Source organism: Oryctolagus cuniculus, chromosome 13 (genome assembly GCF_964237555.1).
Source record: "Oryctolagus cuniculus chromosome 13, mOryCun1.1, whole genome shotgun sequence".
In the NCBI taxonomy this organism is placed as follows: Eukaryota; Metazoa; Chordata; class Mammalia; order Lagomorpha; family Leporidae; genus Oryctolagus; species Oryctolagus cuniculus.
Genome location: NC_091444.1, coordinates 78,094,091 through 78,117,552, shown reverse-complemented (window position 1 = coordinate 78,117,552; position 23,462 = coordinate 78,094,091). Strand labels below are relative to the sequence as shown.

General features: G+C 40.0%; 1 long non-coding RNA gene across 5 annotated transcripts in view; it reads left to right on the top strand.

Annotated features, from left to right (window-relative positions):
• The window catches only part of LOC103345162 (uncharacterized), a 37,435-nt gene extending 21,696 nt beyond the window's left edge, over nt 1–15,739 (top strand). For 4 of the 5 annotated variants that reach the window (XR_007915118.2, XR_007915117.2, XR_011381601.1 and 1 more), the window contains 2 exons: nt 1,030–1,205; nt 1,562–15,078. This is a non-coding gene — a long non-coding RNA (uncharacterized lncRNA). The other variant, XR_011381600.1, reaches the window with a different exon arrangement.
• The last annotated feature ends 7,723 nt before the right edge of the window (nt 15,740–23,462 follow it).

The following is a 23,462-nucleotide window of genomic DNA, read 5'->3' as shown; positions in this document are numbered from 1 at the left end:
CGTGTCTAAACAAGATAAGAGTCGGAGAACTCAGAGGGCTTCCATAGCCTTGGAAACTCATGACTGGAGCATAGGGAGATTACTGATGCCATAGACAGGAGTGTCAATTGGTAAAGTCAACAACAGGAGTCACTGTGCACTTACTCCTCATGTAGGATCTCTGTCCTTAATGTGCTGTACATTGGGATTTAATGCTATAACGAGTACTCAAACAATATATTTCACCTTGTGTTTCTATGTGGGTGCAGACTGTTGAAATCTTTACTTAATGCATACTAAACTGATCTTCTGTAAAAAAAAAAATTATCAATTCCCAACTTGACTCTCACTGGGATTAAACATGACAATAGGTCTGATCTGATTTCATCATCATCTAAAAAAATCATCTATTATTTTTCACTTTATGTTTCTGTGTGGGAGCAAACTGTTGAAATTCTTACTTAATGTGTGCTAGGCTGATCTTCTGTATGTTAAGATAATTGAAAATGGATCTTGATGTGAATGGAAGGGGAGAGGGAGTGGGAGGGGGGAGGGTTGTGGGTGGGAGGGACGGTATGGGGGGGAAGCCATTGTAATCCATAAGTCGTACTTTGGAAATTCATATTCATTAAATAAAAGTTAAAAAAAAGGACTTGGGAGTATTGAGTCAAAATTTGGGGAAAATAAAATGAATGATGGCTTGCAATTCAAAAATCTGGACATTTCCACTCAAAGGTTTCTGATGTGTCTAAGAATAATGTAATGTATTGTAGGAGACAGAGTAGTTAACTTCTGGTCACCCCATAACAGTGCTTACAGTTTACTGTATGCTGCTACTTGTGGAACAAAGGGGAGGTTACTGGCTCATTTCAGGTCCTGTGGTAAATTACTAACCCATACTATTTGATTTCAAATGTTACTGGGAAACTACCATATTTTAACCCAGCCAACTTACTACCAGACCTCTCCATGGAATGTATATGTGACTGATTATAGGTCATTAAATAAGTGCATCCTAGCAGGCTGGACCTGACCAATATCCCTTTTCAGGTTTCAGATCTGGAAGAATTCATGTATGGAAAGAGCTTCACAAGCCAGAAAAATCAAATGTTGGATTTACAGTTGTAACTCTCCTGGAAACTTCAGAAACAGTGGCATTGCCTCCAGATTTTTAGCCCAGAAGGCTGAGCTCAAAGCTCTCACCCATGCATTCTGCCTTAGAGCAGGTAAGACAGTAAATATCCACAGACTGTAAGTAAGGAAAAGGAATGTTGTTGCCTTCCCCTGGGATACAAAGGTTGAACTTTGGGACTTCTTTATATTCAAGAAAACTAGAAAATATATTCAGAAGCCTGCCAGTTTCCCAAATTTGCATCATAGATGAAGCAGATGTATCCTCCACTGGTATGATCTTATCTTTGTCCCACAAATGGACTGAAGAGTGCAATTTGGCACATTGAAACCCTGAACAATTATATCAACATGTTTCAGATGATTTATGGCTTAGTCAGTGGGTCTACTCTCAGTTTGGAACTGAAGGTTTCTGGTGGAAAAAGATTCATCTTTCTGGCTTTCATTATAGGTACAGAATGCTTTGTGTTATTGCTGTGGAATGATGATGCACCTGCAAGATAAAGCTGCACATAAAGTAACTGGGCCAAACTGTATCATGATTCTGAGTTCATCTTCACATAGTGGTCTGTCTATATTTTTTTTTCACCTATTCCTGACCACTCCTTCCATGTAGCCTGCTTTAAAACCCACAAGTATCCCTTATTCAGCAGGGTGGAAGTTCTTGGGACAGATGTGTGCTATGCCCTCATCTGTAAATAGATTAAAATTTTTATTCTACCCTCAAATTTTGTCCTTTTTTTTTAATTAGCACTGAAAACACAAACAGATCTCTCAGTAACAACCACTTGAGAGAGTAGAAGAGGTCATTCCAATGTGTAATAAATAAATAAGATTCACAGTTGTCCATGATGGTGATTTTAAAAGTAGTAGATCTAACAGTGCTGAGCTTCTCTGTCTGCATCCAGATAAGATGGATACTATGCCTTCCTTGTCTTGGCTCTTTAAAAAACATAAAAAGGCATAGAGGTTCATGGAAAATAGAAAATCTCTGCAGGCTCTGCTGGGTGGAGAAAGCTTCCTCAAAAGGGGGAGAGGGAGCCAGAGCTTCCCTAGCCAGAGGAAGATATGGAGCAAGGCTGGGAAAGTTGTCCAGTGGAACTGTCCACCTGCAGCTGGGAAATAATCTTTCTGAGAGCCAGAAAGGGCTAGTTCAGAGATGGAGGTTAATGCCAGGTAGTGAAGGGCCTTGAGTGCCAGACAAAGGACTCAGATATTTTCCTCTCAGAAACAGTGAACCATTGGAGATTTGGAAGCAGAGAGTGATCTGTACAAGTCACATTTGGAGTAAAGGATAGTCTTAAGGGAAGAGAGAGGCATCAGGGAGAGGAGCATGGGCAGGATATGTTGGAAAGAAACTGAAAGGGCCACAGTACAAGAAACTGAACAAAATGGCACAACTGATGTTGAGTATGAGATGGAGGTAGACATGGCTGGAATTTCAGCAAGTGAAAAAGAATAATGCTCAGGAGGAATATTAAATGAGACCCACATGGGCAGAGGTGAGAGTTGATGTGCTAGGGGATATGTGAAAGGTAGCATACAAATAGAAAACTTAAAGTTGGGTTTTAGGAGGGGGTGAATTATCAAAGAAAGAAAAATAATGTAAGAGATGGAGAGAGAAGCAAGACAGGGAAGTCAGCTCCTCACAGGAAACTTCTCAATTAGGCCCCTGGTTCTGTCCTAACACCAACTTCCTCTCCCACATCTAAGCTGGGTACATGCCCTAGTGTTAATTGGGTCCCATGGGATACCTACTATATAGAGGATACTGGGTCCCATGGGATACCTACTGTATACATATAATACTGCTGGACTTTTCCAGACCTTTGCCAATACAGAACAAAGCCATGAAAACCAGATAAAAAGTATCAGCAATAAGAAAGAGGACAAACAAAAAGCTTCCTAACAACTATGAAGACACCAGAGAAGAATGGCTTGAGGGAGATGTTCTGATAAAGCTTCAGGACCAGGAGGAAGGAGGGTGTGAATGCCTGTAAATGGATATCTAGTGGACAGTCCATTCTTTCAAGAACTTTCACAGTAAAGGGAGGGAACATTTTTTGGGAAGGAATCATCAATGAGGAAGGAATAATGAAATAGTTCTTTCAGTTAGGGTTAGGGTTAGGCCTCAGAGAAAACCTACCCACTCCTTGATCTCAGACTTCCAGCTTCCCAAACTGTGAGAGAGTAAAATGTCTATTGTTGAAGTCACAAAGTCTGTGATATGTTTATGGTAGCTGTAGCTAACCAATACAGCAGGAAATCCAGTCTGAAGAACCAAGTTTCTTTTCCAAGACCATAAAGACAATGCTAGAGCCAACGTAGTCTGTGCGAATCCAAAAACACTAACAGAAGCCCCCTATTATAGTTGAAGGTCTAATCTCATCTTCACATCAGCTACACTGCTTCATTAAAATATGATTCATTTTAGAAAAGCCACTTATCTTTTAGGCAACGGTATTTCAAGCAAAGAAAATTTTATTTATTACCCTTGTGTTCCCTTTGTGAGTGACAATGTTTTCATCATGTTGAGTTTTAAGATATTTGATTTGATATCACACCATCAGGATGGTCTCTTATTAATCTGATACAAACAATGGTTGCATATTGATAAATGACTGAAAACAATCTGAGAAATGTAAATGATTTATTTTCTTAAATGGGGTGATGGGAAAGTGAGTTTTTAAGTGTTTATTTTCCACACTATATAAGAATGCCTGGAAAACAATCATTTAAATGGTGTTAACATTTTTGTCATTCATAATTTAGACTGTTTTCTCTAATTCTCCACTCAAAAATTAGCCTCCTCAAAACATTCCCTAATTAAAAGCATACAGAATTTTTCATTTTATTTGAAAGACATAAAGAGAGTTCTTCCATCTACTGTTTCACTCCTCAAATGTCAAAACTCTGAGCCAGGAACTCAGTCTGGGTCTCCCTCACAGGTAGCAGTACTTGATCTATCATCTATTACCTCCCAGGATGCATGTTATTAAGTAACTGGAATCAGAGACAGAGGCAGAAAAGTATTCAATGGCAGCCAATATTTTTCTTCCTTTCCTCCTGCCTGCAACTGTCTGAAACACAAATTTGATGACTGGGTCGTGACTGACATTTTAGACCAAAAGCATGAACCTTTGTTAGGCCTATCCAGGAGCTGCCCTATAAGTCCTCGTCTGCCTCAGATTTGTTTTGTATGTCGCAAGTTGCACTGTGATTTCAGAAGTCTGTCATTTGTATAGAAATCTAGGCCTCTTTGATACTGGTAAAATTCATTCTCATCACAGGGTAGAGCATGGGACCTATATCCAGGCCACACAGCTGGTCACCTTCCATTATTTCAGAATTAGGCACTCACTACTCTGTTATCCATACAAAACAGCATACTTACAGCTGCTTTAGGACCACTATTCTGCTGGAAAAATCTTGGTTAATGAAAGAGTTCAAACTAAAAATCAGAAGTTCAAACTAAAATATATTTTTCTTCAATATAAAAGTCCATTTGATATTGAGACAAAGAAAAACAGGGAAGACTATATAAGGTTTTACAGGATGGCATTGAATAACCACAGGGTTATGCAATTAAAATAAACATTTGGAAACAATGCAACATGTTTTTCAGGTATCAAAAACATGTAATTAAGATGTGGTGTAGTAGGTTAAGACTCCACCTGTGGTGCTGGCATCCCATATGGGTGCCAGTTCCAGTCCTGGCTGCTCCACTTCTGATCTAGCTCCCTGCTGATGGCCTGGGAAAGCAGCAGAAGATGGAACAAGTGCTTCGGCCTCTGCATCAATGTGGGAGACCTGGAATAAGCCCTAGGCTCCTGGTTTCGGCCTGGCTCAGCTTCAACGATTGCAACTCTATCTCTGTCAATTCTCCTCTGTTTCTCATCCTTTCAAATAAATACATAAGTCTTTAAAACATATGGTCCGATGTGTGTTAAGCAATTTTAGAATATGTAGAATGCTGTGGGATCTGGCCCTTAATGGTATTAAGTGTTTTGTGGCAAAGCATTATCCATCCAGGCAATCTTCACAGTTTCCCTCCAATCAATCCTCTGGTTAGCCAGCTTGTGAGAAATATAATAAATAAGCTAAAACTTTTAATCTAAAGCTTTCCTGGCTAATAATACCAAGAAATATTGACTTCACTAAAGAAAACTTTCATGTCTTAATCATCAAAGAGGATTAAAATAAATTTATGGAGCACCTGAAATGTTATTTATAATTCATAGGCCTATTACTTAACAGTATTTACATATCTCAGTTATGATTAATGGTCCCAATTACATTCAACCAATATTGAATTATACATACTATTATTATGTAAAAAATACTATATGTGCTCTACATAGAGTACTAAATAAAAGAGAAATCTTCACTTCTGCAGAACTTGCATTTGAGTGATGATATTATATAAATGACCTAGCCAGGTTTTAGACCGGTTTAGGGAAATGGATGAGAGTAATGAAGAATGTAGAAAAATGCTTCTCAGATGAGAAGAAACCTGTTTTTCAGTTTCCATATTGACTAAAGCCTACTCAGGTAGTTTAGAAAATGACTGAGGTGTGGGTGTTATGGAATAGCCACCACCTGTGATGCTGGCATCCCTTATCAAAGTGCTGATTTAAATCCCACCTGCTCTGGTTCTGATTCAGCTTCCTACTATTGTGCATGAGGAAGCAGCAGGTGCTTGGGCCCCTGCCATCCATGTGGGAGACCCTGTTGCAGTCCCTGGCTCCTATTCATTTAAATTAACGCACATAATTTTAACATATGTACCAACAGGGATGGACATTAGGGGTAGTGGTTAAAACATATATGCAAATGGGAGTGCTCTTTCTTTAATTAATTAATTAATTAATACTTAAATATACACACTAATAAATATATTGTACAATTAGTTTCAAATCAAACTAATTGTACTTAGAAGCTTCACAGGAAGTGTTCTACAAATAAGTAAGTTGTGAAATAAAGCATATATATTTTTCTTCCTGACAGATTATCTTAAAACACAATAACAGGCCGGCGCCGTGGCTCAATAGGCTAATCCTCCACCTGCGGCGCCGGCACACCGGGTTCTAGTCCCAGTCGGGGAGCCGCATTCTGTCCTGGTTGCCCCTCTTCCAGGCCAGCTCTCTGCTGTGGCCCGGGAGTGCAGTGGAGGATAGCCCAAGTCCTTGGGCCCTGCACCTGCATGGGAGACAAGGAAAAGCACCTGGCTCCTGGCTTCGGATCAGCGTGATGCACCGGCTGCAGCAGCCATTGGAGGGTGAACCAACGGCAAAAGGAAGACCTTTCTGTCTGTCTCTCTCTCACTGTCCACTCTGCCTGTCAAAAAAAAAACACACACACACACACAATAGCACTGAAATTTTGTCAATTATGATTTAAAGGAACATAGTTGGGTTTTTACTTTAATGATTGCACAAATTATTTGAGATCAAGCATGTTTTGCTTATTGCTTATTTTTACATAAGTCATACATTCTGGAAAATATTATAAGAAATATAAAAGAAAATCTAACATGTTAGGGGTGAGATTAAAGCTACCCAATATTTTTAAATATTCCAGCAAAATGTATTCTATAATGCTAATATTAAACATATAAACAATATAAAGAAAAACTCATTTCTTCAATATAGTAGGAATTACCTTACACAAATTGCCATAAACATATTGATAAATAGTAATTTTAAAATCTCATTGATGTAAATGACAGAGCACCAGAATGAGGTGGAGAAAGAGGGAGAGGGTAAGAGATGACAGATACAGGTGTAGTGTCCTTGATAACAAGAGAGTCCCCTTCAGATCCATCATTTTTTCCAGATCTGAGAAGAATATCTTTGGTATTTTGATTGGTATTACATTGAATCTATAAATTGCTTTTGGAAGAATGGGCATTTTGATGATACTAATTTGTCCAATACATGAACATGGAAGATTTTTCCATTTTTTGGTATCCTCTTCTATTTCTTTCTCTAGGGTTTTGTAATTCTCATTGTAGAGTTCTTTCACATCCTTGGTTAAGTTTATTTCAAGGTATTTGCTTTTTTATTGTTGCTATTGTGAATGGGATGGAGCTTAGAAGTTCTTTCTCAGCCATGGCATTGTCTATGTATACAAAGGCTGCTGATTTTTGTGCATTGCTTTTATATCCTGCTACTGTGCCAAACTCTTATATGAGTTCCAATAGTCTCTTAGTACAGTTCTTTGGGTCCCTTAAGTAAAGAATCATATCATCTGCAAAGGGGGATGGTTTGAGTTCTTCCTTCCCAATTTATATCCCTTTAATTTCTTTTTCTTGCCTAATGGCTCTGGCTCAAAATGCCAGTACTACATTGGATTGCAATGGTGAGAGTGGGCATCCCTGTCTGGTACCAGATTTCAGTGGAAATGCTTCCAACTTTTCTCCATTCAATATGATGTTGGCCATGAGTTTTTCATAAATTGCCGTGAATGTGTTGAGGAATGTTCCATCTATACCCATTTGCTTAGAGTTTTCATCATGAACGGGTGTTGTATTTTATCAAATGCTTTCTCTGCATCTATTGAGATAATCATATGGTTTTTCTTCTGCAGTTGGTTAATGCAGTGTATCACATTGATTGATTTGCAAAAGTTGAACCATCCCTGCATACCAGGGATAAATCCCACTTGGTCTGGGTGGATGATCTGTCTGATGTGTGGTTGAATTCTATTGGCCAGAATTTTATTGAGGATTTTTGTGTTTGTGTTCATCAGGGATATTGGTCTGTAATTCTCTTTCTCTGCTTCATTTTTTTTCAGGTTTAGGAATTAAGGTGATTCTGGCTTCAAAGAAAGACTTTGGAAGGATTCCCTCTTTTAATTTTTGGATAGTTTGAGAAGAATTGGAGTTAGTTCTTCTTTAAATGTCTGGTAGAATTCAGCAGTGAATCCATCTGGTCCTGGGATTTTCTTTGTTGGGAGGGCCTTTATTACTGATTCGATTTCTGACTTGGTTATGGGTCTGTTTATATTGTCTATATCTTCATGTTTCAATTTAGGTAGGTTGCATGTGTCCAGGAATCTATCCATTTCTGATAGATTTCCCAGTTTGCTGGCATGCAACTCTTTGTAGTAATTTCTGATGATTCTTTTTATTTCTGTGGTGTCTGTTGTTATATTCCCTTTTTCCATCTCTGATTTTATTGAGTTGTGTTCTCTCTCTCCTTTTTTTAGTTAGTTGGGCCAATGGTGTGTCTTTGTTCAAAAGCAAACAAAACCAATTTTGATTTTCCTTCAGAATTTTGTACAATATAGCACTAGGTATTATTTTGCATTATTTAAAGATGAAGCTAAGGGAGAACAATATGTTTGAGTTTTTTTATTCTTTTTTTTTTTTTGACACGCAGAGTGGACAGTGAGAGAGAGAGACAGAGAGAAAGGTCTTCCTTTGCCGTTGGTTCACCCTCCAATGGCCGCCGCGGCCGGCGCGCTGCGGCCGGTGCACCGCGCTGATCCGATGGCAGGAGCCAGGAGCCAGGTGCTTTTCCTGGTCTCCCATGGGGTGCAGGGCCCAAGCACCTGGGCCATCCTCCACTGCACTCCCTGGCCACAGCAGAGAGCTGGCCTGGAAGAGGGGCAACCGGGACAGAATCCGGCCCCCAACCGGGACTAGAACCCGGTGTGCCAGCGCCACTAGGCGGAGGATTAGCCTAGTGAGCCGCGGCGCTGGCGAGTTTTTTTATTCTAAGTGTTCTATATGCTAAGTGCATAATGGTCATGATTTGGAAAATTTGCATATAATTAAAATATACTTACCATAAAGTCATGTGCAAGAATGTAAGTCAGATTTTAAAACCAGAAAAAAAATTGCTTTTACACTAATGATCATTCAGAGAAATCACTTTTTACTATTCTAGGTATGTATTCATTGAATTTAGACTGTTTCTCTAGTTTAGTATTGTTGGATATTGAAATTACCCATTTTCTGAGGAGTATTAACATGGAGGCCTTTATCAAGAGTTCCACCAGGAGCCCCTGCTTATGAATCATGATGCAGGAGATGTCTCAGATACTGGTGACCGGGCACCTCTTTACTGGTTAATCTGTGCTGCTTAGCAACTCACATTATTGGAGCTATATCATGGGGGCACAAATTTATGGCAGTAAATTTTGTCACTTCCTGAAAAATAAAATAATTTTGTTTTCCTTAAAGATTCTTACTTATCACTGACCATTACTTGTATGCTTTGTTTCATTTTGACTCCTTAGTCCCTCAAATTGGTTTGCTTAGAAGTTTGGAGACCTGTGAGGGGAGATGATAACAACTAGTCCACACATGACATCTGGTTATGGGTGGGAAGTGTTGTCAACCTGTAAGCAAGTTAGCAAAGAATTTTCTTAGTCATTGTTTCTCCAATGCTTTGAGGAACAGTAAAACTCACAGCATAAAACCTGGAAGGTAAGGCAATAGTGCAAGGATTAATAGTAGTCTTGTTCCCTTCTGTTAGCTTGTGGATCAGAGATTCAGATGCTTGGTATTAGGTATACTTGTGGGAGGGTTAGTCAGGTAGGGAACAGAGGAACCATCCTGGAAGGATGATGATCAGGAGTCAAGGAAAACTGAGGAAGAGGGCATTGAACACAACTCTGCTTGAGAATATTGGCAGATAACTCTTTTGATAATAATATCTGAAGATAAAAGGTTATTTTCATATATTTTATCAAAGAACCAGATCTGAGGCTCAGGCTTGGTCTGTTTGTGTGTTCCCAAAAAGAAGCATTGAACTTCCTGGTACTGCAGGGGGATAGAAAAATCAAAGAAACAACTGATAAGATAACCCTGAATATTAATTCCATATTTATCAAATACTTTTAGAATTTAAAATAAATTTTGACTTTTTATACTATGCCTTTAAATATCTAAATATAAAATAGCCCAAAAAATATGAAACCAAAAATATCCCAAAGCCATTAAGTCATGTAAATATTTAAGAAGCCAAGTTATATATAGAATCATCCAACTTATCCAAATTATCAAAATGATTTTAAAAGAGTACGTGTAATACCACACAATGCTTTATAATTTGCTAAGTTTGGAGAAGATCTTTTATAAAGATGCAAAATGATTTTGAGTAATTTTTAGTGGGACAAAAATAATCAACTATCTGTGGAGGAAACATTAATTTCAAGTAGTATCTCCAAAAGTTGGGCCAATGTCATGGCTGCTGGACAAAAAAACACAGAGAGAATGAAAACTGTTCAAGACCTGGGTGTGCCTGGAAACATTTAATCCTTCCGCTGTTTTTACCCTTCTGATAACCTTTATCCTGTCAAATAGGGTTTTCCAATCCATGTCCTTTAGTTGAAACATCTCACCAAAATGTGTAGCCCACAATCTTTCTCCAAATAATTCATTACTAGGATTAAAATAAACTGTGAACTTGGAGAGCGCTGGCACATTTTTGGTACTTTTTTTTTTTAAATCTTCACTCCTTTCACTTGATGGTCATAGATATTCTAACTACATGAAAACATACAAAAACCATTACAAGACATAAGGACAGGCAAGGATTATTTGAATAAGTCCTCAAAAGCACAGACAACAAAAGCAAAAACAGACAACTGGAATTATATTGAACTAAAAATAATGCCTTTAGATAAAAGTAGAAAGCTGAAGATCCAGCAATCTTATTTAGTCCTAGTATTTACCCTGTTTCTACAAAAAGAAAAGGCAACAGGTAAAAATTTCTATTGGAGCCAAACTGAGAAATCTATCTTCCTTAATCTACTTATGTTTTCTGAGATCCTGCAGTAACTGTGTGGGAAGGGTCAGCTCCGGTGCCATGTGAAGGTACTGAAGTGACCTTGTCATCGCCCCGCCACTCAAACACTACACTCTAGTCCTCTGTGCCATTATGCTCTGGAGAAATGAATATTTGGAACAGAACAAGCTTTTTAGTTTATACTTCATTTGGGAGTTGGGTATGAACTTGACAGTTAAGTTACATTAGAGAATGAATAAAAGTATCAGTTCGGAAGAGGAATAAAATGTTATCAAGATATAAACATATTAATCATGAAGAGAGTGTTTACAAATATATAAGAAATTTTACTGATTCTCTTAACAAGACAAACTAAAAATTACAAAAGAGCTCCTTATTGACAAACATGCATTGCATTTAGCTGCTTAAAATTCAACCAATCCATATTTAATGAGAGTAATTTCAACATTCCATGGGGAAAATAACTATTTTTTCTTGATCTGATAGCTGAAAAAATATTTCCTATACAGTGCACTCAATTTCCATTCAGAAATTAATGTGAATAAGAATGAAGAAACGGTATCTTCTGTAACTGATCTATTTGTTCACTATAAACCTCAATCTTTTGTGAGCATTTGCAGAGGAGTCTACTGTCTCACAGATATTGATGTAACACCTTTTATTGGTCCCATTAGTTATTATTGGCTGTTTTCACCAAGTTATTCAGTATTCCCACATATTTGGCAATGTAATTCTACTGGAAGAAATGACGGTAATCTAAAAAATAATTTTTGTATTTCCTGCTCTATGAGGATGCTCACTACTGGACAAAAAAAATCTGCTGTTTACAAGAAAAACAGATTAAAGATTATTGCTCAAGATTACTGAAAGTTAGTGCAATTTATTTGGTCACAAATCCTGGGTGATGCTTCAGGATAGGCCATGTGTTTCCTACCTAAAAGAAATTGGCTTGTTCTTTCTCCCAGTGATGAACCCTATTCTCTCAGAACTATGTAGATCATAAGCCTCAGTCTATCTGAAAGTGGCAGCTTGAAGCTGATAAAACAGCAAACATTAGGTTTCATATCACATCTCTAGCACAACAACAGCAAACAAAACAGCATTTCAAGTAACTTAGAATTTATTTTCCATAGAAACCTTGAAACTACTAAAAACTAGGGGAATGGAAACTTTGATTTTCCTTTTCACAAATAACTAAAGTAGCAACCACCATCCCTTCCAAATCATGGAAATTTAACCATGACTTGGGTCTGTAAAAGAGTAAATAAAAATGGAAGTAAATTTAATATTTGTCTCTCTTAGACAATGCCAGCAATGACAGTAGCCAACAGTTTGATTAATTACTATGCAGTAATCAGGACTCTCAGTCAATTTAAATACCCAAAATCTTCAGTAACTAATAAAAGCAACAATAGTCCCCTGCACTTAATAGTATTGTACAGTTTTCCTAATTGGTATGACTTGGGTCTTACCCAAAAGAGCATTTTTTCCCACATTTCATTCAGAGTGCAGTACCCAGAACTCAAAATATAACATGACCAGGGCAAAGGCAGGAACAAAGAAGTGGCAATTTTGCACTGGGAGATGGTAAATCCCTTGCAAAAAGAAAAGTAGTTAATGCATTATAAATAGCAAGTACTAAATAATATTCAATATTTTCATTGTCAGAAAGGGATATATACTTCATCATATTAATTGCAGCACTGTCCTAAATAGCCAAAATATGGAATCAACAAATATGTTCATCATGAACAGATAAAGAAAATGTGATACACACACACACACACACACATACAAGCAAGGAAATACTAGTCAGCCACAACCAAGAATAAAATCCTGCCATTTGTAGCAAAATGGATGGAAGTGGAAGACATAACCTTAAGTGAAATCAGGCAGATTCAGAAATGAGAATAGCATTGTTCTTCTTCATGTGTGAGAATTATAAAAGTATTTTTTTCTGAACGTGGAATGTTAACTAGTAGAGTTTTTACAGTTTGAGGGGATGGAATTAGGATCAAAAATAGGGGAAGCTGGGTGTTCATTAAATTAAACAAATATATAAGGCTTAATATGAGATGCTAATTAATAAAGTGGAGTATATGGAAGATCTTTGTTCTACTTCATAATTTGTATTTTATAAATTAAAATTATATTGAAAATGTGTATTTTTTTAAAGATTTATTTATTTATTTGAAAGTCAGAGTTACACAGAGAGAAGACAGGCAGAGAGAAAGAGATCTTCCATCCACTGGTTTACTCCCAGATGGCTGCAATGGCCGGAGCTGTGCCGATCCGAAGCCAGGAGCTAGGAGCCCCTTCCAGGTCTCCCACATGGGCACAGGGGCCCAAGAACTTGGCACATCTTGTACTGCTTTCCCAGGCCATAGCAGAGAGCTGGAGCAGAAGAGAGCAGCAGGGACTAGAATGGGCACCCATATGTGATGCCAGTGCTTCAGGCCAGGGTCAAGAAAAGCAAAATTGCTCAAGTGGAGAATATCAAACTTAAACTCTTCTATACATTCAATACTGTAATCAACAAAATGAAAAGGCAACCAAAACCAATATAATGGTAGAAAATATTTGCACATCACAGAAAAAGAGGTCAATTTCAAGAATATAAAAAGATTTGTATAACTCAAGAAAATACCAAAAACCCACACATGATCAAATGAAATGGAGACAAAGAATTTAATACACATTTGCTAAAGATGACATACAAATGATCAATAGCATATGAAGAAACACTCAGCATCACTAATCATTTGAGAAATACTAATCAATAGCATATGAACAAACACTCAATGTTACTAATCATTTGAGAAATACTAATCAAAACAATGATATTACATCAAATTCATCAGATCCACTAAGATTTTGAGGTTACTACTCTCTATAATTTATTGACTTTTTGTGGAAAAATATGTTGAGTTTGGTTAAATATGTTTTCCACATCTGTTTAGATGATCATATCACTTTTGTCTCCTTCCTGTTAATGTGGCATATCACACTGTCTGCTTTGCTTTATGTTGAACCATACTTTTATTGCAGGGAAATATCCTACTTTATCACAATAAAGATTCTATTTAATTACTGATAAATTTTGCTTGTCAGTCTAAGAAAATGCAACAAATAGGAGTTGATATTCAAAGAGATTACTTCAGTCCCTAATTTTTCTGCACTCCTTATCTTTGAGCTGCTGGTAAGGAACACCTGGACTCCTAGTCATTTTAAAAAGTATTCTTTTGACTTGAGCTATCCATATAGCTCAAGAATATCTATCCATATATATATATATATATATATATCAGAATATATGCTGTGAATTTTCTTGTTCTCCAATATTTGCAGAGAAACGACGCCTAGTAAATATGTGCTAACTGCTACTTTCCTACAGGCTGAAAACCCCAAAATGTCAACAAAATGGCTCTAAAGGTCTAGGCAAATCAGTTTTTGTCCTAATGAGTCAGAAGGAAACAAACCATAAACGAAATACAGTCAGTGATAAGTAAGGATCTTTAGAAAACACAACAATCTATTGTTTTGCAGAAAGTGACAGAAATTTTGTGTGTTTCCTGCCCTATGGACATGGGTGTAACTGAGTGTGAATTGCTAAATAGCATGGATTACAAGAGAGATGTCCAATCACCGGCATCTGGGACACCTCTTGCATCATGAACCTCACATAGGGGCTTCCAGTAGATGTTATGACAAAGGCCTCCATGTTAAAATTCATCAGAAAATGGATGCATTGTTTACCTAGGAACACTAAAATTCAAAAGGTGCACCATCTGGGCTCAATGACTTCATGTCTAGGGTGCTAAACAGGTGATTTCTATGAAGCTGCAATTAAGGTGAAAGTTAATTTACTTACTGGTTATAGAATCTGCCCCACTTTCATGAATACAACTTTACAATAATTGTTTATTAATAATAATTGCTAAATTATTCAAATGGTATTCCCTTGCCTAGAACTTACACAAAACACAAAATGTCAACAACAGAAACATCTCCCTCTCCCTTAGTTACATCTATCAACTTAGGTGAGAAATATTCCGTTGTCTTTTAGTTCAAATTCTCAAAGAAAATGGAAACTGATCCTTCCAAGTTTAGAACATAAATCCATCTAGCTTTTTGTCAACAATAAAAACTTAAAGGTGTAAAAATTTTTGGTAACAAGTTCACATCACTTTTACTAATTCATGGATTCTGTGTTCACTGTGCAGCATATACAACACTGTACTAGATTCCACAAATAGAAGGAATGATGTTTGCAAGACAGAATCCCAAGTTCAAGGAATTGAGAGATCTTCATACTTTCATAAAAGCATAATATATAAACTGATAAAATGATAATTTATTACAATACTTAACAGGTAAGAGTTACTAATTGTCACTGCTTCTGTCCCATTCCATATGTTTATACTTTGATCTTTATTTTACTTTGCACCATTAAAATGATAACAATATATCTCTCATTTTTGAGTACATACAATTTCACACTGTATTAATCTGTTATACACTACCATAATAGGAATAGAAATAGCTTTTATTAAAAAAAAAAAAACAGGAAGCTGGGTGTGGTTCATCAATCCTGTTGAGTACAGTAATATAATATGTTAATAATAAGGAAGTGGGGCTTCAGGGACAGAACTCTTTGTATTAAAAGAAAAGACTTCATATGATAGAATATAGTCTTGTTACAAGAGCCTAAAATTTATTCAATGTTTGATCAATTTTTTTCCCAAAATAGCTCCTCTGGCTTTCACAATATTACTTTCTTGGCTTCAAATGGCTAACTAAAAGTAAATACTTCCTTAATTGAATTCCCATCAAATTTTTTTGTGTGTCTAGCACAATGCTTAATGATTAGAAGGAGGATAAAAATAATTATTTTCTGACTTAATAGTTACCTTAAAATGATACTTTAAAAGAAAAAAAATGTTGCTGATAAAGGTAGACAAGATCCAGCCCAGATTTGCCTCTCCTGTGAAGAATTTTTGGTATATTCAAATGATAGAAATATAAAAGTAAAGAGAATAGCTAGCATTAATAAAGTGCCTACAATGTATCAAACATTGTTCTAACTACTTTATGCATGTTATTTCACTTTGGTCTCCACAAAACCTTTGTGATATGAATGATCATTAGTTCCCTTTTAGTGAGAAAATCTAGCTAGTCTTTAAGTAACTTGCCTGAGGTCAGATGATACAATGATGGAGACAGTTTTGAACTCAGGCAGTCATACATCATGTTCTCTGTTTCCTCTGGATTCTGACTGCATGAAACAAAGTGGGAACAAGGTCATATTTCCAAGGGATTATTTACTCATTCTCCAGCTAGAATGGAAGATTTCTGTTGCAACTTTATTGAAACTGTATGCTCTTTCAAGCTCTGGATGTCAAGATAGTCAATAAATATTTCTGGGCTGATTGCATTGAAAGAAGTTATAGGGCTAGGTATAAATTCAAAAGCCCCCTCAAAATGTTGGATGTTCAGATAGAGGTGCAAATGGAAGTGGGAAAAAAAGAAATTCCTAAGCATAAGGGTTTTTTTTCACATTGTAAAGTACTTGATCACTTAAAAATTAAATAAATGCAGGCTGATGCTGTAGCGTAGCAGGTAAAGCCGATGCCTGCAGTGCCTGCATCCCAAGTGGGCACTGGTTTGAGTCCTGGCTGCTCCGTAGCTCTCTGCTATGGCCTGGGAAAGCAGTAGAAGATGGCCCAAGTGCTTGGGCCCCTGCACCTGCATGGCAAACCCAGAGGAAGCTACTGGTTCCTGGCTTCAGATTGGCACAGCTCTGGCTGTTCTGGCCAATTGGGGAGTGAACCATCGGATAGAAGACTTCTCTCTCTCTGCCTCTCCTCTCTCTGTGTAACTCTTTCAAATAAATAAATAAATAAATAAATCTTTTTAAAAATTAAATACAGCATATAAGTCAGAAAACAAATTACTGACTTGTGCTACTGATAAAGTGTGTTCTCTAAAAAGCATGGTGCATCATTTAAGTCTCTGCTCGGTACCCTCACATCCCAAATGCAGTGCCTATATTCAAGTTCTGGCTCTGCTTCTGATTCCAGGTTGTGCGGATGCAGACCTTGAAAGACAACTGCTTGTGGATCAAACACTTGGGTCCCTCTCATGTGAGTGATCTTTATTGAGTTCCTACTCTTTGCTCCAACTGAAATACATTCCCAGCTGCACAGGCAAAGACTTCTTGGAAAAGACCCCAGAGGCACAAGCAGTCAAAGCCAAAATTAACAATTGGGATTACATCAAATTGAGACGTTTCTGTACTGCAAAAGAAACAGTCAGGAAAGTGAAGAGACAACCGACAGAATGGGAAAAAATATTTGCAAACTATGCTACAGATAAAGGATTAATAACCAGAATCTACAAAGAGATCTAGAAACTCCACAACATCAAAACAAACAACCCACTCAAGAGATGGGCCAAAGACCTCCATAGACATTTTTCAAAAGAGGGAATCCATATGGCCAACAGACACATGAAAAAATGTTCAGGATCACTAGCCATCAGGGAAATACAAATCAAAACCACAATGAGGTTTCACCTCACCCCGGTTAGAATGGCTCACATTCAGAAATCTACCAACAATAAATGCTGGCGAGGATGTGGGGAAAAAGGGACACTAACCCACTGTTGGTGGGAATGCAAACTGGTTAACCCACTATGGAAGTCAGTCTGGAGTTTCCTCAGAAACCTGAATATAACCCTACCATACAACCCAGCCATCCCACTCCTTGGAATTTATCCAAAGGATATTAAATCGGCAAATAAAAGAGCTGTCTGCACCTTAATGTTTATTGCAGCTCAATTCACAATAGCTAAGACCTGGAATCAACCTAAATTCCCATTAACAGTGGACTGAATAAAGAAATTATGGGATATGTACTCTATAGAATATTATACACCAGTAAAAAAGGAAATCCGGTCATTTGCAACAAAATGGAGGAATATGGAAAACATCATGCTGAGTGAATTAAGCCAGTCCCAAAGGGGCAAATATCATATGTTCTCCCTGATTGGTGACAACTAACCAAGCACCAAAAAGGAAACCTGTTGAAGTGAAAGGGACACTATGAGAAACAGTGACTTGATCAGTCCTTGTCCTGACTGTTGATGTACAACTTAATACTTTACCCCTTTTAGTATTTTGTTTTGCTCTACTTAATACTATTGGTTGAACTCTTTAATTAACACACAATTATTCTTAGGTGTTTAAATTTAACTGAAAAGTGATCCCTGTTAAATATAAGAGTGGGAATAAGAGAGGCAGGAGATGTACAGTTTGGCACATGTTCAATCAGACTTGTCCCAAATGGTAGAGTTAGAAACGTGCCAGGGGATTCCAATTCAATCCCATCAAGGTGGCATGTATCAATGCCATCTCACTAGTCCAAGTGGTCAATTTCTGTTCACAATTGATCATAATGATAGGACTAAGAACCAAAGGGATCACATAAACAAGACTAGTGTCTGCAAATACTAACTGATAGAATCAAAAAGGGAGAGAACGATCCAACATGGGAAGCGAGATACACAGCAGACTCATAGAATGGCAGATGTCCTAAATAGCACTCTGGTCTCAGAATCAGCCCTTAAGGCATTCGGATCTGGCTGAAGAGCCCATGAGAGTATTTCAGGCATGGAAAGCCAAGACACTCTGGCAAAAAAAAAGAAACCTAAATGAAAGTTCTCTGTGAGTGAGATCCCAGTGGAAAGAACAGGTCATCAAAGAAGGAGGTACCTTTCTCTGAAGGGAGGAGAGAACTTCCACTTTGACTATGACCTTATCTAAATAAGACTGGAGTTATCGAACTCACAAGGCTTCCATAGCCTTGGCAACTCAGGACAAGAGCGTAGGGGGATTACTGACGCCATAAACAAGAGTGTTATTTGTTAAAGCAACAACAGGAGTCACTGTGCACTTACTCCCCATGTAGGATCTCTGTCCTTAACGTGTTGTCCAATGTGAATTAATGCTATAACTAGTACCCAAACAGTGCTTTACACTTTGTGTTTCTGTGTGGGTAGGAGGGAGGTTATGGGGCGGGGAAGCCACTGTAATCTAAAAGCTGTACTTTGGAAATTTAAATAAAGTTAAAAAAAAGACATTGAACCAATTATTGAAAACACTACACTTCAAAATGTATGTGACACAGCTGCTGGAGGGAAATATTTGGAACTAAATTTTACCTTAGAAAGAGGAACTGTCCCAAATTGATAATCTAATTAACATGTTGGAAACCTAAAGTTAAAAATGATCAACACCCAAAGCAAGTATAGGTTAACCAGGTGTAAAGTTCAACAAGCTGTGATCTATGCAATGTTCCTCAACACATCTGCCAATTGGGAAAGTAAACAAGAACAAAAGTCTTGGAAAAGCATCCTTGCTGGGGATTGTACTGGTCTCCAAGGGAGAACCAAACAAGAAGTGAGTCCACCCTGTTCTGACACCACAATCATGTAAACTGTCTCTTCTGCAGCTGGCTGAGCCAGCAGCCTCATGACACCATGAAAAGGCTTTGGTTTCTCATTCTTTGATAGCCAGATGCCTCCTCGTGCTATCTGGTCTCATCAAGAGTTTTGTCTTCTTCCTTCAGCTCAATTGGAGAGTGTGAGAGATAATGATGCTCTCATCTTTTAATAATTTTTCTTTGCCCTAAACCTGTCTGGTTCTTCATCCACATGCAGCACATGCAGGACATTATTTTTCTATGATCAAGAAGACAGAAACATGCTTCTGTAGGAGCAGGTGTTGCCTGCTCCAGATGCCTGCAAGGCTGCACCCTGTATGAGTGCTGGTCAGTGTCCTGGCTGCTCCACTTCTGATCCAGCTCCATGCTAATGTACCTGGATAAGAAATGAAAGGTGGCCCAAGTTCTTGGGACCCTGCAACCATGTGGAAGACCCAGATGAAACTTCTGGCTCCTGGCTTTGGCCTGGCTCAGCCCTAGCCATTGTGGCCACCTAGGGAGTGATTCAGAGAAAGTATTTTTCCCCTCTCTCACATAATCACTCTGCCTTTGAAATTAAAAGATTTACTTGTTTATTTGAAAGGCAGAGTGAGAGAGAGAAAAGGAGGGACAAATATTTTCCATCTACTGATTTACTCCCCAAAATGGCTGCAACACTTGCTGCTGGGGCAGGCCAAAACTAGGAGCCCAGAATTCAATCTGGGTACCCCATATGGGTGTCTGTAGTCCAAGTACTTGGGCTATCTTCCATAGGTTTTCCAGAAGCATTAGCAGGGAGTTGGATTAGAAGCAGAGCGGCTGGGACCTGAACTGGTGCTCATGTGGATGCTGGTGTTGTAGGCAGATGATTAACCCACTGTACCACAACACTGGCCGCGGACTCAATGCCTTTAAACACCACTAGACATTCATCACATCTCACAGTTTCAGTGGTCAAGAATTCAGGAACGGCCGGCGCCGCGGCTCACTAGGCTAATCCTCCGCCTAGCGGTGCCGGCACACCGGGTTCTAGTCCCAGTCGGGGCGCCGGATTCTGTCCCGGTTGCCCCTCTTCCAGGCCAGCCCTCTGCTGTGGCCAGGGAGTGCAGTGGAGGATGGCCCAAGTGCTTGGGCCCTGCACCCGCATGGGAGACCAGGAAAAGCACCTGGCTCCTGGCTCCTGCCATCGGATCAGCGCAGTGTGCCGGCCGCAGCGCGCCGGCCGCGGCGGCCATTGGAGGGTGAACCAACGGCAAAGGAAGACCTTTCTCTCTGTCTCTCTCTCACTGTCCACTCTGCCTGTCAAAAAAAAAAAAAAAAGAATTCAGGAACAATTTAGCTTAGCAGTGGCTGTATGGGATCTCATGAGGCTACAATCATGCTAACAATCAACACAGGGAGTAGAGTTGGCTGCCACATGGCTCACTCCAGGGTTGGACACTTGTGCTGGCACTGATGAGAGATGTCATGTCCTTCCCAGGCTGCTTCAGTGGCCTGCAGATTGGGGGAGGGAGCTGAAGTGTATATACTGGAGTGTATGTACCATGAAGAGTGGGGTTGCCATTGCCTCTGAGACCCTCATCTTGAAGATGCACACCAATTCTCCTATTGAGTGTAGTTGGAAATGAGTCATTAAATTGCAGCCCATGCTCAAGGGGAGAGATATAAGGTACCACCCTCTCAAAGGAGGATTGCTCAGGAATTTGTGCACATCCTTTAAAAATATTGTATCTGGCCAATGAACACAAGTTTCTGGGCCTCAGTCAAATCTAATGAATCAGAAACTCCGCATTTCAGTCCACCGATCTGTCTTTACAAGTCTTCTGATAAATGTGGATGCTGGGTAATGTTGGAGAGCCAGCAGGTTAGACTGAAGAACATGGAGCAGGGAGGATGTGTGGGCAGCAGATAAATCCTTGCTTGGGATGCCTCCATGCCATGCTAGAGTCCATGCATCATACCCAGGCTCCTTTACTTCCAATTTAGTCTCGTGTTAATGTGCACCTGGGGAGGTAGCAGTGAGGGCTCAGTACTTGGCTCTGCCACCCACATGGGAGACCTGGATGGAGTTCCCAGCTCCTACTTCATCCTGGCTCAGTGAACTGGTGGCTGAGATATCCTCTCTCTCTCCTTTCTCTGTTCCTCAATGCTTTCTAAAGTGAAAATCAACAGATAAATATGTATGAAATAAGAACACTGAGCAAACCTCTGATAAATAATTTGTAGACAACCATGTAGTATGTCTCCTATTGTATAACGAAGTCTATTTAGCTCACATTTCTGGTGGAGAGCCCCTGGCCTTGCACGGTGGGAGTGTATAGCAAAAGGTATGATAGAGTGATGAGAAGCGAATCCAGAGATGGGTCAGGCATTTGTCCTTGCCAGGAACTCCATTTGGGTCTCCCATGCGGGTGGCAGGGAACCAAACACTTGGGCCATCTCTGTTGCCTTCTCAGGTGCATTAGCAGGTTGCTGAATCAGAGGCAGAGCAGCTGGGACTTGAGCTGGCACTTGGGCATGGGGTGCAGGTGCCCCAAGCAGCAGCTTAACCTGCTGCACCCCTCCCCGTCCCAGGTTTAAGGGATTTGTTTCCATTCAGGAAAGCATCCCCCAGCACTATCTCCCAGCACAAGTGCCCAGTGCAGTTTTCCCTTCCCTCTTCTGCACTAAATGGCATCATGACAGTAGCAAGCCACTAAGAGCTGCCCATGCATGCTGAACTCACCCACGTCCTCCATGGTATGTGCAGATGTGGGACTGCAACAGCCCTGGCAGCCCTGGCAGCCCTGGACACACCGGCCCCCATGTCAAAGCACCTGGTTTACAGTGCTGGCTCCTCTGCTACCCATCCAACTCTATGCTCACATTCCCTGGGAGCAGCAGAGATGCACAAATGCTCAGGCCTCTGCATCTTCGAGGGAGATTCCAAAGGAGCTCCTGGCTCCTGGCCTTTGCCTGGCCCAGCCCCGGCTGCTGTGGGCATTTGGGGAGTGAAGCAAAAGGTGGAACTTTGTTCTCTCTCTCCGACACCATGCTCTGCAGCAGAACTTGGTGTTTTCATCAACCATGAGCTCTTCTCATCAATCCAAAACCGGGGAATCTAAGACTCACAGGGGTGACCCCAGTAGCAAGAGCAGAGCCAGGGCTAAGGCTACAGCAGCTTTGCTGTTTGGAACTCCTGAAGGTCCCCAGGGCGCCCACACCAAGACCTGACCCTCCCAGTCTATGCAGCCCTGGAACCCTCCTCACAGTAGGCTCCTGGTCCAGGCCAAGGTCCATGAGCTGAGCCTCATTAGGCAGTTCCAGATCATGTGATTCATGGAGGTCATCTTTCACTCTTATTGGCCTGGATGGAGTTATGTGACCAGATATGAAGCCAAAACATGGCGTCCACCCAGAGAAAAGATAGCCTGAGTGTCACCTGGGGAAGAGGAAGCTCCAAAGGAGTCTCCTCATTCTCACTCCTTTCCCCCAGACCCTATGCAGAATGCAGATGCTGCCAACAGGTTCATCCTGAACACCTACTTCAGGATGTATGATGGGTGCACCAACAGCCCCAAAGGCAGCAAGATGGGCCAATGCTCCCGCCGCCTTTTCTGCATGTCTGTGGCACACCTGTAGTGGCTGAACATTCGCAAGCTCTTCAAAGATGTGCAGGACTTGGTGCTTGTGCACTACCTAGATGAGATCAACCTGCTGTGACGCAGGCGTGTCGTCCCATGACTCAGTTCACTTCCTTCCATAGGAGGGGCTTGGTGGCCACCGAGCTGCCAGAGAGGAGCCCCAAGCAACGTTGGATACAAAGATGCCCAGGGAGGGTTCCAGGTCCCCAGAGGTGGCTTCAGGTGCGGGCTCAGGTGCCCATCTTGTGGCCAGCAGGGACATGTGGCCACAGTGAGAGTCTAGAGTGAAGACTCAGTGCGTGGCAATTCAGGGCCAGCAGCTCCCTAGCCAAGGAGGGAGCCAGAAACCCAAAGCCCTCTCTTTTGTATCTACTCCCTGTCCTTGGGTGTGGCCTTTGAGGGATAAGCATGAAAGGAATGGCATGCTGGAGGCCTTATTTCTTCAGGCCGTGACCCTGCCTCCTGCTTGTCCTGGCTCAGGTTCATTGCTT